The following is a 19,866-nucleotide window of genomic DNA, read 5'->3' on the forward strand; positions in this document are numbered from 1 at the left end:
ATCCACATACCTTTCTTAGTATTATTGCTTTCTCCACAGGCCAGGGACCCTACTGACTTCTTAATTTTGATAAACTCATCTGTATTCACTTAAAGGAAAAATAGCACAAAAATTATTCTGTAAATGAATAAATATTTTAAAAATCAATATATAATTATTAGCATCTGAGACAACCTTGAGAGATTATTTATCAATAATATTTTTTTATTTCTTTAAAAGGCATGCCACATTAATGAGCAGTTTTTATTTAAGTCCCATGAAATACTCAGTGATGGGAGTCAGTGATAATTATGTAAGAATAAATAGGAGACACTTGAAAAAAAAATGTTCTGTAATGGAGTTCTATTTATAGCAAAAAACCCAAAGATTCAGGTCACATTAAATTATTCATTTAAGGGGCGCCTGGGTGGCGCAGTCGGTTAAGCGTCCGACTTCAGCCAGGTCACGATCTCGCGGTCCGTGAGTTTGAGCCCCGCGTCAGGCTCTGGGCTGATGGCTCAGAGCCTGGAGCCTGTTTCCCATTCTGTGTCTCCCTCTCGCTCTGCCCCTCCCCCGTTCATGCTCTGTCTCTCTCTGTCCCAAAAATAAATAAACGTTGAAAAAAAAAATTTAAAATTATTCATTTAATGTGTGATATCCCAGGTATGAATTTACCCTTCTGCCTCTAAAACATGATCTGCAAGAGGAATATTGTCGCACAAGACAATGAAAATTCAGTTAGCTTCTCATCAGGGTTAGTAATCTTCTGCTTCCATCAGTAGCATTAGGAGTGTTTTCCATCTCCCTTTCATTCTAAAGTGTCTCTTTGCCAAGAAGTGGCTGTTGTTATTCCTCAAAAACATTACGAATGACTCGTTTATTTGGCAGAGATTTCACCTTTCCGCCATTCAAGTGGATCTTCCTTTACAGGGGTACTTAGAGACAGACGATTGTGTGGCAAAGACAGAACAGATCTTCAGGTTCTTTTAGAAATTCTCCTAGTTTACCCATCGAATCTTGTAGTGCTTTCCCAAGGAATGCATGGTTGAGACTTTCAAATAAATAAACACAACTCAAAATTGTTTTGTACTATGGTACATTAATTATAGCACCTAAGAAATTCCATACTGTTCAGGATAATTATGTATCACTAAGATTTACTTACTTATTTATCTCAGGGCTCAAACAATCTAATTATTAGAAATTACTGTGGAATATGAGGATTTTTTCCCTTTAAAAATCTGTATTTTATGGGTGCCTGGGTGGCTCAGTCGGTTAAGCGTCCTACTTAGGCTCAGGTCATGATCTCGTGGTTTGTGGGTTTGAGCCCCGCCTTGGGCTCTGTGCTGACAACTGAGGGCCAGGAGTTGCTTCAGATTCTGTGTCTCCCTCTCTCTCTTCTCCTTCCCCACTTGTGCTCTCTTTCTCAAAAATAAATGAACATTAAAAAATAATAAAAGTAGGGGCGCCTGGGTGGTTCAGTCAGTTAAGCATCAAACTTCAGCTCAGGTCATGATCTCACAGTTTGTGGGTTTGAGCCCCACATCGGGCTCTGTGCTGGCAGCTCAGAGCCTGGAACCTGCTTTGGATTCTGTGTCTCTCTCTCTGTCTGCCACTCTACCACTCACACACACTTTCTCTCTCTCTTCGAATGTAAATAAACATTAAAAAGTTTAAAAAATATATAATAATAATAATCTGTATTTTACAAAGTTTAAGCTTTTAAACATATATCACACATATGTGATAACAAATAAAGTATGTGTGGATGTTTCCTTTCCCCAAATATATTGAACTAAAACTATGCCTTGACCATTAGTCATCTCCAAACACATACTTTTATCAAATTAAATTACAACACATCATGGGGCGCCTGGGTGGCGCAGTCGGTTAAGCGTCCGACTTCAGCCAGGTCACGATCTCGCGGTCCGGGAGTTCGAGCCCCGCGTCAGGCTCTGGGCTGATGGCTCAGAGCCTGGAGCCTGTTTCCAATTCTGTGTCTCCCTCTCTCTCTGCCCCTCCCCCGTTCATGCTCTGTCTCTCTCTGTCCCAAAAATAAATAAAAAACGTTGAAAAAAAATTTAAAAAAAAGTATTAAAAATATGATTGTTAATCTATCTTTATATGAAGTAAAGTATTCTTTTCACAAAATACTTAGGTCTTTATATGCCACTATCCATATAATTTTCTCAAAAAATATCTTGAAGTTCCTTGTCAATTTATTTCTTTGCTACATTAGAGACTTTTTTTTTTATGTTGGACATGTGGGTGACTTACAGTTTTTTTAAGTGTTGTCGTTGTTATTCTTTATTATTATTATCATAAATTTTGTTGGGACGCCTGGGTGGCTCAGTCGGTTAAGCGTCCAACTTCAGCTCAAGTCATGATCTCTCAGTCTGTGAGTTTGAGCCCCATATAGGGCTCTGCACTCAGAGCCTGGATCTTGTTTCGGATTCTGGGTCTCCCTCTGTCTCTGCCCCTCCCCTGCTCATGCTCTGTCTCTCTTGCTCTCAAAAATAAATAAAACATTAAAAAATAAATTTTTTTTTTTTGCTATGGACATTCACCTACACAGCACATCTTTTTATGAACTTATTTTTTTTTTCATTTTTCTCGGATCAATACCTAAAAGTGGAATTGTTGGGTAATAAAGTAAATGTATGTTTAATTTTTTAAAGAGCTTTTGTATTCGTTTTGAGAGAGAGAGAGAGGTGAAAGAGAGAAAGAGAGCATGAGCAGGGGAGGGGAGGAGAGATAGGGAGAGGGAGAGAATCCCTGGTGGGCTCCGTGCTATCACTGCAGAGCCTGATGTGGAACTTGAACTCACAAACTGTGAGATTACAACCTGAGCCAAAACCAAGAGTACAACACTTAACCAACTGAGCCACCATAGCACCCCAATGTATGTTTAAGTTTACAGGCTAGTGTCATACATACTCTTTTCCAAAATGGCTCTACTATATTGCATTTTTATCAGCAATGTGTGAGAGTTCTAATCTCCCCACCTCCTCATCCATACTTAGTATTGTTAGTCTTTTAAGTTTAGCTCTTCCATTGGGTATATAGTGGTAACTCTGCAATTTTAATTTGTGTTTCTCTGATGATTATGATGTCAAGGATCTTTCCATGTGCTTGTTGGCTGTTCTTATATCTGAGTTTTGAAGTATCTGTTCAAATAATTTGACTGTTTTTTTTCTTGTTATTGAGTTGCAAGCATTCTTTGTGTATTCTGAATACGAATCCTGTCAGACATGTTTACAAAAATCTTCATCCTTACGACTTCCCTTTTATTAATTAACTACATCTTTTGCAAAGCATAAGTTTATAATTTTTTTTTAAATTTATCCAGCTTTTTCTTTTTTAGTTTCCTTTACTGCATCATGTTTACATAAAATATTTTACTTAATTCAGTATCACAAAGATTTCTTCTGGGCCTCTTCTGTAAGTTTAATAATTTTAGCTCTAACATTCAGGTCTTCGATCCATTTTGACTTAATTTCTGTATCTGTGAGATAAAGGTCAAGATTCATTTTTCCCCCACACCTATTATCAGTTGTTCTAGCACCATTTGAGGAAAGCCCTAACTATTCTTTATTGAATAACCTTAGCAACTGTGCTGAAAAAAGAAATTGGCCATGTAATGTCTGTCTACCCGGACTGTCTGTTCTGTTACATTGATTAATATGCCCTTCCTCACACCAATACTCATGGTAATAACTTTTATCTTTGTACTAAGTCTTGAGATCATATATTTTAAATCCTCAAGCCTTGTTTTTCTGCAAACTTGGTTCTGCTCTCCTATATCCCTTGCCTTTCCATGTAAATTTTAAGATTGACTTGTAAGTTTTGTCAAAAATATCTGTTAAGATTTTGATTGTTGGGGCATCTTAGTGGCTCAGTTGGTTGAGCAACTGACTTTTAATTCCGGTTCAGGTCATGATCTTACAGTCGTGAGATTGAGCCCCCACTTTTGGCTGCTTAAGATTCTCTCTTCCTCTCCCTCTACCCTTCCCTGGAGTTCTCTCAATAAATAAATAAATAAATAAATAAATAAATAAATAAATAAATAAATAAATAAATAAAATAATTAAAAAAATAAAAGATTTTGCTTGAGAGTGTATTTTGCTTGAGAGAATATATAAATCTATTTGTGTAGAATTGTCATCTTAAAAATATCAAGTCTTCAAAACTGTGACCTTGGTCAGATTCCAAATTTATTTTCTTAGGTCTTCTTTAGTTTCCCTGTGTAACAGTTTGTTTTTTTTTTTTAAGCATATAGATCTTGGAAAACTTTTGTCACATTTATTCCTCAGTATTTTATTTTATTCTATTATAAATACTGTAGTTTTTTTGAATGTCTTTGGGAAGTGTTTATTGCTTGTATGAAATGCATTTGATTTTGTATAAAGACTTTGTGTTCTGGAAGATTGTTAAATTCAGTGATTAGTTCTAATAGGTCTTTGGTACAGTCTTTTGGGTTTTCTACCTACACAGTCATGCTGTCTGCAGATAATACAGTTTACACGTTCCTTTCCAATCTGTAAAACATTTTTCTTCCTTGACTTATAGTACTTAACAGGATCTACAGAACAATGTTTAATAGAAGTAGCGAGAGCAGACATCTTTACGATTTTCCTAAACTTTAGTAGAAAGTATTAAGTTTTTCATGTTGAGAAGGAGGGTAGCTATAACATTTTCTTAGATATCTGTTATTGTGGTATGGATGTTCCCTTATTTTCCTAGTTTGCTCGGAAGGTTTTTTATTTTAAATTCCAGTTAGTTAACGTACAGTGTAATATTAGCGTCCACTTTGTTTTTTGAGGTATAAACCATATGCGGTCAAGTACCCATTTTATGTACAATTCCATGAGTATTGACAACTACAGAGAGCTGTTTAGTTGCCACCATGTAAATATAAGACTGTTCTACCACAACCACCTCTGCATATGCCCTACAATTACCCCATATCCTCATACTCCTTTGTAGTCAGTCATTCCCCAACTAGAGGCCCTGGCGACCACTCATCGGTTTTCTAGACCTATAGTTTTGATTTGTAAAATGTCATGTAAACGGAATTATACGATGGAGTTTTCAGGCCTGACTTACTTCACTTAAATTCATTTGCTGCGTATATCGGTACTGTACTTTTTTCCACATTATTGCTCTGAATATTATTTCACTCCTTTTAGAGGAGAAAGAATGGCAGGCCAAATGTTTAACATTCTTAGGGAGGGGCACCTGGGTGGCTCCGTCGGTTGAGCATCCGACTTCGGCTCAGGTCATGATCTCACAGATTGTGAGTTTGAGCCCCACATCGGGCTCAGCTCAGAGCCTGGAGCCTGCTTTGGATTCTGTGTCTCCCTCTCTCTCTGCCCCTACCCTGCTCACACTCTGTCTCTCTGTCTCAAAAATAAATAAAACATTTTTTAAAAATTAAAAAAAAATTCTCAGGGACATATAGCTAGTCAGTTGACAAACAAAATATTTTAATTTTATTCTTCATTCCTTTATATATATATATTACATATATAATATATATATTATTTTTAGCGCTAAGGATTCATTACTTTACTAATCCATTTATATGCCTACACATGCCACACACACACACTAAATATTATAATATTATCTTAAAAGGCAATTCATTTTTCTTTTTATAATAAATCACATATACAGAATAAATAAATTCCATTATCAAAAGCTAAACAAGTCTCTCCATTTCAAGCCCTAAGCATCCACTCATAAACAGATATTTGAAATTGCCTCCTCAAAGAAATTACATGAGTTCTGAAATACTTCTGAAATATTAAATATAATGATATTACTACCCTTATCCCCATTATGATCCCAGGCTAGACAGCTCTGTTTTAGACCCTTAAATAAAATGTGGTTTCTTTAGCTCTTAACAAAATTCATTTTTCATCTGACTCATAATTCATTTCTTTTTATGCAATATATTTTTGTGGAGACATAGCTGTTCTTTATTATGTCAAACAATTATTTATCACAGCCTAACTCATTCCAAATTCCTGATATGTTTTCGGTTCTCAAATGCCACTGAATATGCTCATTTTTATTTCCATTGCCATTATCACAGTAAAACCACTGTCATCACTCACCTGGATTGATCCCATAGTTTCTCACCTGTTATTCCCACTTTTACTCTGTGCTCGCCCTGATTCAGGCTTTCATTACATAATATCCAGAGTCAATTATTTAAGCTATCACTCTTGTACTTAAGAGCTGGCAGTGGTTCCACATTGCATTAAGAATAAAATCCAAACTCTTAAATATACCTCCCAAAGACCTGTGTGATCCAGCAAGCAGCACATTACCAATCCCAGTTTGAGGCGTTTGGGGGAGGCCTGATTTTCTTCTCTAGCTGTGCTGGCCTTTGATAATTTCAATGTTATTAAATTCTTTCCTGCTCCAGTGTTCTCTGAAAACATGTTTTTCCTTCTGCCTTTAATGCTCGGTCTCTAGGCTCTTCATTTGATTGGCTCCGTCTGAAATTTCAGGCCCCACTGCCTTAATAAAGCTTACTAATTCTATAATTCTCGTATTATCATCTTCAAAGTATATCATACATAGAAGTTTTATGTTTATCTCCTTATTTGTTGTTTCCTAACCTTCGATAACATGCATTACTGAGGATTGATACCATATCGGTTGGATTTAGCAATGTGTGTAAAGCTTCTGGCCCAGGGCTGCAATTTTACAAAGCTCTATCAAATACAATGTAATTGATGGTCCTTTAAGACAACTTCAGCACTGAGCGTCTTTTTGCTATGTATGCATATGTTTGTGTGTGTGTGTGTGTGTGCACAACCATATATGTATACACTTACATTAATACCTATGTATATACATAAAGGATTTTTAATGCATTTATATTGAATGAGAGCTTGAGTGAAACAGTAATGTGCCCGTTTACTGATGAATGATAACATACACACCTAATTCCCTCATTCCTTAACCTACAGCTATGTACCTCATCATCAGCCACGTAAATTGAAAGACTGTTTGGAAACTGCAGGGTTATGTGTCTGAGATCTCTTATTTTTGAGGTATAGGAAATGCTACCACTTTTTTTTTCTTGCTAATTATAGATATCATTTTGTCCATAGGAAAAAAAGTAAGGATGAGAAACTCAAGGTTTATCTATTTCCAGAAACATTTCATCAAAGCACCTGAAGTATCATCTGCCATATCATCTGGTTGGAAACCCTGACTTCAAAACAAGGATTCCTCTCAGATGTACATTCACTCTGTTCCAGCATCAGGATCCTCCTATTAAGCCAAGATAGAGGGTTTTTTAAACTAGAGGATTTGAGGATGAGTTGTACACATTGAAAAATATTCAGTCTATTTTCAGAACAATTGGACATTGTCACATAATCCCACAGGCATGAAGCAGCATAGAGAGAGTAACTGTTGAATAAGTTTATAAGATTATTCATGATCCATTCATAATAAAACATGAAAAAATCAGAGGATACTAATTTCTCTGGTTTTATTGGATTTTTAAAATTGGCACACGTGCACACACACACACATACACACCTGTAAAAGCCAAAGAGACATGAAAGCATGTATTTAAAGCATCTAGGAATTACAGTTGTTCATTTTCATCACAAGATAATCAATAACCATTGTCATAGGGTCAAAGGAAATCCTTTTATCTCCGTTACCTGACCACAGGACACACTCAGCATTACATTCCTTTGAATCACTTATTTCTTCTGAAATTTCTACCAGTTCAAGCAATTTTCAAGCTTCTCTATGAAATGCTGTCTCTACAAAGATTTTTTTTAATAGAAGATATGCAATCAGCAGTTAGATCTACATTGAGAATGGTTCTATTGTCTGAGACAGGAACAATGATGGATCTGAGTCTGAGACATTTCTCAAATTTAGAACACTAGGAATATCTGAAAATTTGAAATGGGTTCTGAATTACATCCTCAAATTTGTAAGTGTAGGGTATAATACTTTTATATTGTCTAAAAGGATGGGAGGTTTATTGCTGGGTAGATCCCTAACAAGTCTTGAGATCATTCTACATAAGAAAGATTCAGTAAAGGTAGTGGCTTTGTTTGCTTAGTTAAAAATAGTTGAGAAGCGCTAAGTGTTTTATATGTGCCAGCTCTGTTCTAAGCATTTTTATGGTGCCGTATGTTTAGTTTATATATTTTATCTTTTACTTCTCACAGAAAACCTTTTTTGCATGTGAGAAAACTAAGGCCTAGGAAGCTATATAATTTGTTCAATATACAACACATTAACAAGTGGGAGTATGGCATTCAGACATAGAAAATAGGAGCCTACACATTGGTCATCTTTGTATAATATAAAAACGTACATGTTCCAAGACCTGAGCAAATGAAGATGAAAACTGTCTTTTATCCCAATATTCTTCAAATGTGGAAGAGTACATAGAAATAAAACCTGTAGATAAACAAAATAGACATACTTTCTATTGAATTTCTATAGTCATAATTATTACCCAGCTTCTTAACAGTGTACCACATAACATAAAGAGAAGGAAGAGTTAAGGAAACTTAAAAGTAGCTTTTTCTGGCTCCATCCTGTTCATAACCACTCATGCTGGCCCATGGCCTCTTTGAAGTTACCAGAACCATATACCGATAACATGGCTTTGCCAAATGATTAAAATCTTCCTTTGCCAAAAAATCTCATTTCATGTTGTACTCCTAAAACAGAGTTATATACATAAGTGTAGAGAGAATCAAAGAAAAACGGAGGATGAAAGGAAAGGGGGTGCAAATGAAGTAAGAGAGGAAAATAAAAATGGGAGGACAGGTTCAATAAACAATACTCCAAACTTAAATCACCTTAAGAACATACATGACATAAAACAGAATAAATTGAAATAAAGTCTACATATATTAAACTTATTACACTGGGTTGAACTTTATTGTATATATCAGATATCAGCAAACTTTTCCTGTACAAGACAAGAGTGTCACTCTTCTAGACTTCAAGGGCCAGTCTCTATTGCAGTTATACCACTCTGAAGCCAGAGACATGACACAAATAAGTATGGCTGTACACCAAAGAAACTTTCCCCAAAATAGATGGAAGAAGAAAAAAGATAGAGATGGTTGTAGTATTAGAAGGCCCATAAAATTCAAAAACAAACAGACCAACAGAAGGGCGAAGAAAAAAGAGCAGTAGTATAGATTTGATGGCTGGCTGTAGTCTGCTGATCTTTCAAAATAGGTCATCTGAAAAAAAAAAGATTTATAATTAATTCTACACTGGCATAGCTCTAGCTTTATTCATTTTGTTTTATTTATTTTCTTTTATTTATCTCATTTTATCTTATTTTCTTTTAAATTGAAGTATCAGGGGCGCCTGGGCGGCTCAGTCGGTTGAGTGTCCGACTTCGGCTCAGGTCGTGATCTCGCAGCTTGTGAGTTCGAGCCCCGCGTCAGGCTCTGTGCTGACAGCTCGGAGCCTGGAGCCTGTTTCGGATTCTGTGTCTCCCTCTCTCTCTGTCCCAACCCACTCGCATTCTGTCTCTGTCTCTCTCAAAAATAAATAAACATTAAAAATTAAAAATAAAATAAAATAAAATAAAATAAATAAATTGAAGTATCATTGGGGCGCCTGGGTGGCTCAGTCCGTTAAGCGTCCGACTTCAGCTCAGGTCACGATCTCTCGGTCCGTGAGTTCGAGCCTTGTGTCAGGCTCTGGGCTGATGGCTCAGAGCCTGGAGCCTGCTTCCGATTCTGTGTCTTCCTCTCTCTCTGCCCCTCCCCCGTTCATGCTCTGTCTCTCTCTGTCCCAAAAATAAATAAACGTTAAAAAAAAATTTTTTAATTGAATCATCATTGACATATAACATTAGTTTTAAGTATGCAATATATTTATTCAATATTTGCATACACTGTAAAATAATTACCACAATAAGTCTAATTACCATCCATCACCATAAAAATTTACATTTTTTTCTGGGGGTGATAACTTTTAAGATTTACTTTCTTAGTAGCTTTCAAATGTGCACTGCAGTATTATTGACTATGGTCCCCATAGTTGTGCATTACATCCTCATGACTTACTTATTTTATTACCGGAGTTCTGTACTTCTTGACCTCCTTTACCCATTTGCCTACTCTCAATTCCCATCCCTTATGGCAACTACCATTCTATTTTCTGTATCTGTAGGATCAGTTTTGTTTATTTATTTGTTTTGTTTTTAGATTCCACTGTATACAGTATAAGTGAAATCATACAGTATTTGATGGTCTGAACTTATTTCACTTAGCATAATACCCTTAGTTTCATCCATATTGTCACAAAGAGCAAGATTGCATTATTTTTTTAAGGCTGAATAGTATTACATTGAATTTATACTGCTGCTTCTTTATTCATTCATCTGTTGATTGGCATTTAGGTTGTTTCCATACCTTCCATGTTTCATGTCTTGGCTATTGTGAATTATGCTTCAAAGAATATGAGTAGGAATAAATCTGTTCCATATCTTGTTTTTGCTTTATTTGAATATATACTAAGAAGTGGGATTGCTGGATCATATGCTAATTCTACTTTTAATTTTTTGAGGAAACTCCCTACTAGTTTTCATAACGAATATAACAACTTACAGTACCACCAGGACTGCACAAGCATTCCTTTTTCTCCACATTTTCATCGATACTTGTTTTCTCTTCCTTTGTTGATGATAATCCTTCTGACAGGTGTGAGGTATCTCCTTATGGTTTTGATTTGCACTTCTCTGATGGTTAGTGATATTGAGCACCATTTCATGTCCTGTTGGCCATATGGATGTCTTTTTTTTTTTATGTTTATTTACTTTTGAGAGAGAGACGGAGTGTGATCAGGGGAGGGTCAGAGAGAGAGAGGGAGACACAGAATCCGAAGCAGGCTTCAAGCTCCAAGCTGTCAGCACAGAGCTTGATGCGGGGCTCGAACTCACAAGCCATGAGATCATGACCTGAGCTGAAGTCAGATGCTTAACTGACTGAGCCACCAAGGCGCCTTTTTTTTTTTTTTTTTTTTTTTAGCGTTCATATGGATGTCTTCCTTAGAAAAGAGAATGCCCATTCAGTTTTCTGCCCATGTTTTAATCAAATGGCATTGTTGTTTTCCTGGTGAGTTATAGGACTTCTTTATATGTTTTGGGTATATACCTCTTATCAGATATACAATCTGCAAATATTTTCTCCCATTATGTAGGTTGTTTTCATTTTGTTGCTGGTTTCCTTTGTTGCACAGACTCGTTTATTTTTGATCTTGTTGCCTTTGCTTTTGGCGTTAAATCTAAAAAATCGGTGCCAAGACTGATGCCGGGGAACTTACCCCCTGTATTTTCTTCTAGGAGTTTTGCAGTTTCAGGTCTTAAATTCAAGTCTTTAATCCATCTTGAGTTGATTTTTGATAGTGGTGTAAGAAAGGCATCCTGCTCCATTCTTTTTCAGTGGTTATCCAGTACCATTTTTCTCAGCACCATTTATTGAAGAGACTGTTCTTTCTGCACTGTAAATTATTAGCTTCTTTGTCATAAACGAATTGACCATATATATGTGATTTATTTCTAGGCTCTCTATTCTGTTCCACTGATCTATTTGTCTATTATTATGTCAGTGCCATACTGTTGATTGCCAGTTTTTAATATGGTTTGAAATCAGGGAGTGATGCCTGTGTTTTTCAGTTCAATACAAACTTTAGGCTTGTTTTTGTTATTGTTGTGGTTTTTCCTATTTCTGTAAAAAATAGGATTTATTAACCTTTTAACAGTACTGGCTCTTCCAATCCATAAATGTGAAACATCTTTTTCTTTATTTTGCATTTATTCAGTTTTGTTTTGTTTTGTTTTGTTTCATCAACATCTTAAGAGTGTATCTGTCCTTAAAGCTGATGTGAGTCTCTTATAGGCCATGTATAGTTGGGTCTTGTTTTTTGTTTTGTTTTGTTTTATTTGTTTTTAATGCATTCACCCACTTTATGTCTTTTGATTGGAGAATTTAGTCCATTTACATTTAAAGTAATTATTAATAGAAGTAAGTAATAAAGCAATTATTAATTAAGTATTTATTAATTTTTAATAATTAATAATTATATTAATTATTAATTATATCGTACTATATATTTTATATTTGTATAATATTTTTATATATTTATATATTTATTATATAATATGTAAATATATTTTATATTTATATAATATTATATATTATATAATTATATTATATAATATACAATATATAATAATATAATTATTTTAATAAATATATTAATAATTAATTAATAATTAATAAAGTAATTCTTAATATTGCCATTTTGTTCATTGTTTTCTGGATATTTTGTTATTCCTTTGTTTCTTTCTTCTCTTTGTCTCTTTCTTTGTGATTTGAGGATTTTCTGAAGTGCTATGCTTAGATTCCTACTTTTTATCTTTTCTGTGCCTATTATAAGGTTTTTGGTATGTGGTTACCATGAGACTTGCATCTTTATAACAGTCTATTTTAAGCCTAAAACAACTGAACTTTGAACATATACTAAAGTTTTACATTTTTACTCTTCCTCTTTCTGTACAAAATAAACATTAAAAAAAAGAAAGAAAGAATGTACTTTCTCCCCCTTTCTCTGTTGCTTCTCCTTTTGGTACTTCTATGTGTATATTGGCCTGTTGGATGCTGCCCATACTTTCCTTAAGCTATCTTAACTCTTTTTAATTTTTTTTCTTTCTGCTCTTCTGATTGGATGAATCCTACCATCCTATCTGGAGAACCACTAATCCTTTTTCCATTTCACCCTGTCAGCTACTGAAACCCTCTATTACTTGTTTTCAGTCCCTTTATTGTATTATTCAGGTCTATGATTTCTGCTTGGTGCTTTCTTATATATTCTTTGTAGAAATTCTCAATTTATATGTTCGTTTTTCTTCTGACCTTGGTGAACATCTTTGTGACTGTTATTTTGAATTTTTATCATGAGAATAACTTATCTTAATTTTCATAAGAAAATGTGTAGGGTTTTATTGTGTTCTTTCATTCGGAACATATTCCTCTGTTTCTTCATCTTGTTTGACTCTCTGCGTAGGTTTCTGTGCATTAGATAAAACAACCATTTCTCCCAGTCTTGATGGAGTTGTCTTCTGTAGGAGATTATCTTTATCCATCAGCCTGACTCAAGCTCTTTGTTACTTTTCAAATCTTTGTTATTGTCCAAGTTGCCTTCTTTGTTCTTAGTAGCTCTCAGCAGTTGAGCTTTTGCCAAGATCTGCCAGTGTCCCAAAGTGGGAGAAGATTACAATCAGCACTTAAATACAGGCTAATTAGAATCCAGGTCCTCAAGCAGCAGCTGGAAATGCACATAGTTAGTCTTTCCAAGGATACACTGGGAGATGGGCTTTTTTGTCTTCTTCCTTTGTGCTGGACCCAGGTATATAGCCATGAGGTTATGTTTCTGCCCCCTATTAATAACTGCTTCTTTGTTTGCTATAGTCCTGTGTGATTCATGGCTGTCAGAGTCAGGTGATCCAGGGGACCATCTATTGTGTCACAGATGCAAACCTAGGGCACCAGACATAGGTATAGGCTCATTCTAGGGAGATGGTGGTGATTTTGAACAGGCTTCAGTAATAAAGCAGAGATGTGTCCCCTGGCTGCTCCAGTCTATGGGGAGGACCCCACAGTCAGCCCCTACGTGTATGCTAAATTAGAAGCCTGATCATCTATCACCAGCTTCTAAAGTGTGCAAATAGTCCTCTTTTAAAGAAAAATTGGCATGTTTCTGTCTGCTCCCTCTGCATTGAGCCTTGTTTCAATATGAATTATATAGGTATTTTCTCATTTATGCAAATTGTAACAGTCAGCTAGTTTCTGGATTTCTTGCAGAGGGAATAGCCCCATTTATAGTTATAGATTCAGTCTGTCCGTGGAGGAGTTCAGGAGGCTCCTAAACTGCCATCTTGTACAAGAACCTCTTTATGTTATTAGTTTTAAATGAATGTGACTTTGTTAAATATTTTTGAGATTTGTGTTAAAATCTATAACTATACTAATGATAATTACTTGTACTTAACTCTGTATTTGAGAGTGTTCAGTTTTTCCCATCAATCACTTTTAAACAAGTTTTCACAAAATTATTAATTATAGTATACATTTTACTTGGTCAGAAGATGTATCTCTTTAAGTAACTTTTCCAATAAAATACAAAGATGATAGGTTTTCTGATTTCTTTTTTAAAATTTCAGAATGCCCATAATTCCTTTCTCACATGAATTACAATATTTTAATTTTAAAATTCTCTTGGCTATATAGCACTTTTCAAAACTTCACAATCTCCACTGTATTGTCTTGTAGATATTTTTCTTCCATAGGATTTATTTTCTATTCTTGGATTATTCTTCCTTTTAACTAAATTTATGTATTGATTTAAAAATATGGAAAATAGAAAAATAATTAAAAGTAAAAAAAAAATAGTTGTATCCTCACAATCAGGATAGAATCAATGTTAATAGATAAGATCACTTTTTAAGACTTTTTTTAACGTTTTTATTTATTTTTGAGAGAGACAGAGACAGAGTGCAAGTGGGGGAGGAGCAGAGAGAGAGAAGGAGTCACAGAATCCGAAGCAGGCTCCAGGCTCCAAACTGTCAGCACACAGCCTGATGCAGGGCTTGAACCCATGAACCGTGAGATCCTTACCTGAGGCAAAGTCAGACACTTAACCGAGAGAGCCACCGAGGCGCCCCAATAAAATCATTTTTTAATGTTTATATATTTAATTACTATTACACTATAAATAATCACTTTTTCCCACTATTAGATTGTGGATTTTGTTGTTTTTAATGACTTATTACTTATTAATCCTATTGTATTATAATATAACTAAGCTACCCATATTCTTAGATATTTAGAGTTTCTTATTTGTGATAACAAATGACCTGATGAATGTTTATGTATACTGTGTGTGGGCTTTTCTATTTTCTTAGGACAGATTCCTAGAAATAATCTACGGATTCAAAGGATATGAACCCTTAAGACTTTTTTATACGTAATACAAAATTTATTTACTAAAAGATTATGCTAAATCATAACATCTAGAGCTTGTATAACTGCAATTTTTAGCATCTCATATTGTAATTAATGGAAAGAACATACCATTGCAATATATCAGGGGCGACTTTCATTATATGATTTTAACATCTTCTTATTTATTTGATTATTAGAGATAGAGAGAGCAGTTACACACTTTTTCCTGTGTTGAGTGACTAACTGTATTTCCTCTTTTCTGAATTGCTTTTCCATATAAGATTTAGTACAGTGGGTTAACTACTCTGCCTTTTGAGAAGTACCAGAGATGTGCTTTGATTTACATTTAATCAGAATATGTATTTAATTTTTATTTCCAAATAGCTTTAAAACAGGGACTTACATGTTTTGTTTTGTTTTGATAAGGAGCCGTAGTTGAGAAAAAGTTTGTGACATACTGTTTTAAGCGTTTAGCATCATGAAGGAGAAATCTAGAAAGAATAAAACTATTATATTTTGGTAATTCACACTTTTTCTACCTGAATGCCTGCAATATGTTTTTGAATTTTATGAATTTAATAAATCTGTCTAAAATATGTTGGGGTCTTGGATAGCTCAGTCAGTTGAGCATCTGACTCTTGATCCCAGATCAGGTTATGATTCCAGGATCATGGGATCAAGCCCTGTGTTGGGGAATCTCTCTTTATCTCTCTCTCTCTCTCTCTCTCTCTCTCTCTCTCTCTCTCTCTCTCTTTCTCAAACAAAAAAAAATTAAAACTACATACATACATACATACATACATATGTACATACAATATGTCTATTGTGTGGGTCTCTCTTCCATAATTTCATCTGGAAAAATGTGAGTCCTCTCATGGCACATATTTAATAATACTATTCAGCTAATTCACTTTTTCTACACATATTCTGTTAATATTTCATTTCACTTATTCATTCTCTCTTCTGTCTTTCTAACTCATATATATACCTATAAATTTTAGGCATAGTTTTGTTCTCTTCAATGAGTTGTCACTTGATCATTGTTTTCCTCTTCTTACCATTTTCCTCTGCATTTAATAATCTTCATGTTTCATTTCTCCACATCCATTTTGCCTTACTGTCAGTTATTTGCATTTGCTCAAATGTGTTTTTTGTTGTTGTTGCCTATAGCATTTTTTTCAGAGCTGTGATTGGCAGAACAATGACCTTCCAAAGGTCATTATTATACTAACATTGTTATACTACAGCAAAAGGGGCTGTGTAGATATGATTAGTTAGGATCTTAAGATGGGAATCTTATCCTGGGTAGTCCAGCTGTGGTGAAAGACAGAGAGAGAGAGATGTGATGAGAGGAGAAGGGTCAGTATGCGATTTGAGTTTGCTGGTTTTGAAGATGGAGGAAGTGGCTGACCACAGACCAAGGATTGTGGGCAACCTCTAGGTGTTGGCAAAGGAAAGGAAATAAATCCTTCCCTAGAGTCTCCAGAAAGAAATACAGCCCTGCAGATACCTTATTTTAACCCATTGAAACTTGTACTGTACTTTTGACCTACAGAACTGTAAAATAACTGTGTGTGTGTGTTGTTTTAAGCCACTAAGTTCGTAGTAATTTGTAATGCAAGTAATAGAAAACCAGTACAAGAGGTAAACATTCAGAATTATGGCTCTCTCTTACTTTTAAAAAATTTTTGTTTAAGGTTTATTTATTTTTGAGAAAAAGAGAGACAGAGGGTGAGTAGAGAAGGGGCGGAGAGAGAGGTAGACACAGAATCTGAAGCAGGCTCCAGGCTCTGAGCTGTCAGCACAGAGCCCGATGCGGGGTTTGGACTCCTGAACCATGAGATCACGACCTGAACTGAAGTTGGAGGCTGAACCGACTGAGCCAGGTGACCTTCTCTTACTTTTTAAAAAACCAAATCTATATAATAATTCTTAAAGGATGAAAGTTTTCATATATGGATCAATCTTGGCCTTATTCACTGTATACCTGTCTGTTGTTTGTATACCTTCTTAAATCGTAATCAGATGCATTTGGTCAAATCACAGTCAAGCATACAGGATATATTTATCCATCCATGGGTTATATGTTGGCATCTATACTTACATATTTCATTGGCATTCTCAGCTGATGGATTACATGGAAAATCACAGCTATCTGTGTATTTCTAACCCTAAACCTACATTAGTACTTTTATTTCTTCTTGCTTTTATACCAGTTTCGGGATTTTGTGGTAGGGACTGTATAGTCCAGGGTGTAATTTGCAATCAACTCTCTACCTAGTTTTGTGAGATTTATAATCTATGAATCAATGTAGAAAGGAAATTGCTGATGGGAAGGATGATGAGGAAAACGATAAGCAATATTTCTGAAAATTAAAACAAAATAATTCCATAAAAAGGATTAATGTCTGTTGTAGTTTGTGAATGATAGCAGCAATACATTACTTAAACTAGAGCATGTTTATTATAGAATAGTTGAAAATTTCAGAAAATTATAAAAGACAAAACAGAAATTATCTGTTGTCTCAAAGAGAGCTGCTTCCTGATACAATATTGCATAGCCTTTTAAACATTTTAATTCAAATGAAATCGTATGGTTTTACAATCTCATTTGTCCTCTTACTATATTAAATGCATTTCCCGAGATGCCTGGGTGGCTCCGTTGGTTAAGCATCTGACTTGGGCTCAGGTCATGATCTCATGGTTTGTGGGTTTGAGCCCCGTTTTGGGCTCTTTGAGGACAGCCCAGAGCTTGGAGCCTGCTTCGGATTCTGTGTCTCCCTCTCTCTCTGCTTCTCCCCCATTTGTGCTCTCTCTCAAAAATAAATAAACTTTAAAAAAATTTAAAAAAATATATTAAATGTATTTCCCCAATTTGTAAGTTTTACCTTGAATTTTAGTGACTCTTCAGTATTCTATGGTATGCATTATTTATGTGGTGAATGTGTGTGTGTGTATATATGTATATATATATGTATATAATATTTTACATGTCAGATGAGAGCAGTAGTAGAGTATACCTAATTTCTTTTAGATTAGTAAATGTTTGTCTATTCAAGCTCTTAAGCTCACAGCAGTCGTGCTTCCCAGATTTTTGCAGTAAGTTGACTGAATGACATGTGGCCAAAATACCCAGTAGTAAAATAAGCTATTTCCTTTTTTTCTTGTTTAATGTTTTGTTGTTTATAAGTTGGTTTTTTTTTGTAGTTTGGAATTGAGAGATATTGTACCAAAAATGAGTAATCAGGTGTGTAATATTAAGCCTAAACTTGTGCAAGTTGCTTCTACTTACGCTGTTATCAGGTGGTAGCAATGAATTCCATAATCTTATAATCACAGAAAAATCAAATCTAGAGTTAGGTGGCACATGAGAAATTCCTGGCTTACTACTCCTTTCTTAGACCTGCGAAAACTGAGACCTGGAGAAGTGTCATAAAGAAGTTCACAGAGCTGTGTGTTAGTAATATCAAAACTAAAATCCGAGTCACTTTTTTCTTCTCGTTTTTTTAGCACGAGCAAGTAAACAGCAACAATGACCAAAACCAAAAACAAAAAAAAAAAAAACAAAAAAACACGCAGCTGACTTCTACTTACATTTTCTCGCAATATTATTCATTTCTGTCTGAATCTACCTCCCTTCTCATGGCATACTGTCAGACCGTCTGACGCCAAAGGGCCTTTTCTTTTTGGAAGGAGACACATGTACCCCCATTGGATTTATGCATGGACTTTACTCCCCTGTTCAGATAGACCTCTTTGTTTCTGTGGTTCAGTGCTCTCCAAATCACGTGGGGTCAGTGGAATTAGTTTTGCCCATGAGAAAAAGTCCTACTTGTTTTTCACTGTTATACTTTATTCTGTTTATATTTTCTGTAGGTTGATGCAGTATCCAATTTTATTTTTTAAAGTACAGTATAATTTAAAAATGTGTTTGTTTCAGACTTTTAATTTGGGAGATCATATCTCATTTTTTTATATTTATTTCACGTCTGTGGTCATTGAGACTTAAATGATTAACTGCTGTTTTGTAAGTCATTTGATGTCAAATAATTATTTTAATCCACTTAGAATAAGGTGTTTTTTTAAGTTTTCTTCTAAAAACAGAAAGTAAAATGTTGATGAAAAAAACAAATCAAAATAAGTGCGTCTCACTTTAGTTAAATGTTATAGCACCCTATTTACTAAATCCTGTTTTGTCAACTTTTGTAACTAACTCCTGTAGATACATCTAGATCACAATGAATTCTTGGCAAATGAGAATATAACATTATGAATAAAATGGAAAGAAGTGACTCAAGTGAATATAGATAGATAAATAGATATAGATATTGATTTATTGACTGGTGATTTTGTATTTCAAGAGTAAGATTCCTTGCTTCAATATTGATACAATTTCTTCAACCACCTCCATTCAGGCTATTTAGCAAAACCAAGTATCTTATTTCATTTTCATTAAGGATTACATTAAATTACCAAATACCTCATAATAGGCATCTGGGATAAATTACTAATCTTTTACTCTTCTCATTTTCCCTGTAAAGACATTAGCAGGATTTGTTGCAAATTGATGCAGTTATCATTTGTTTAAACAGAAAGTCAGCTAGGGCCTTGCTACTCAAAATGTAGTTCAGTGACCAGCATCTTGACAATGGATATTCAGAAATGTACAGAAAGTATATAGCATCTCCCATATACCAAGCACTAAGCATTAACAAATGCTTATATTTGTTTCAAATAATATCATAAAGAAATGAAATATTACAAATATAGCTGAAGTCTTTTTGAACCGCCTAGTCCCTTTAACCTCTGTTCTTCATATCCCATAGTGAAGTCTGTTATCACAATTCATTTTTTAATTTACATA

The sequence above is a fragment of the Prionailurus viverrinus genome, chromosome D4 (genome assembly GCF_022837055.1).
Source record: "Prionailurus viverrinus isolate Anna chromosome D4, UM_Priviv_1.0, whole genome shotgun sequence".
Taxonomy (NCBI): Eukaryota; Metazoa; Chordata; class Mammalia; order Carnivora; family Felidae; genus Prionailurus; species Prionailurus viverrinus.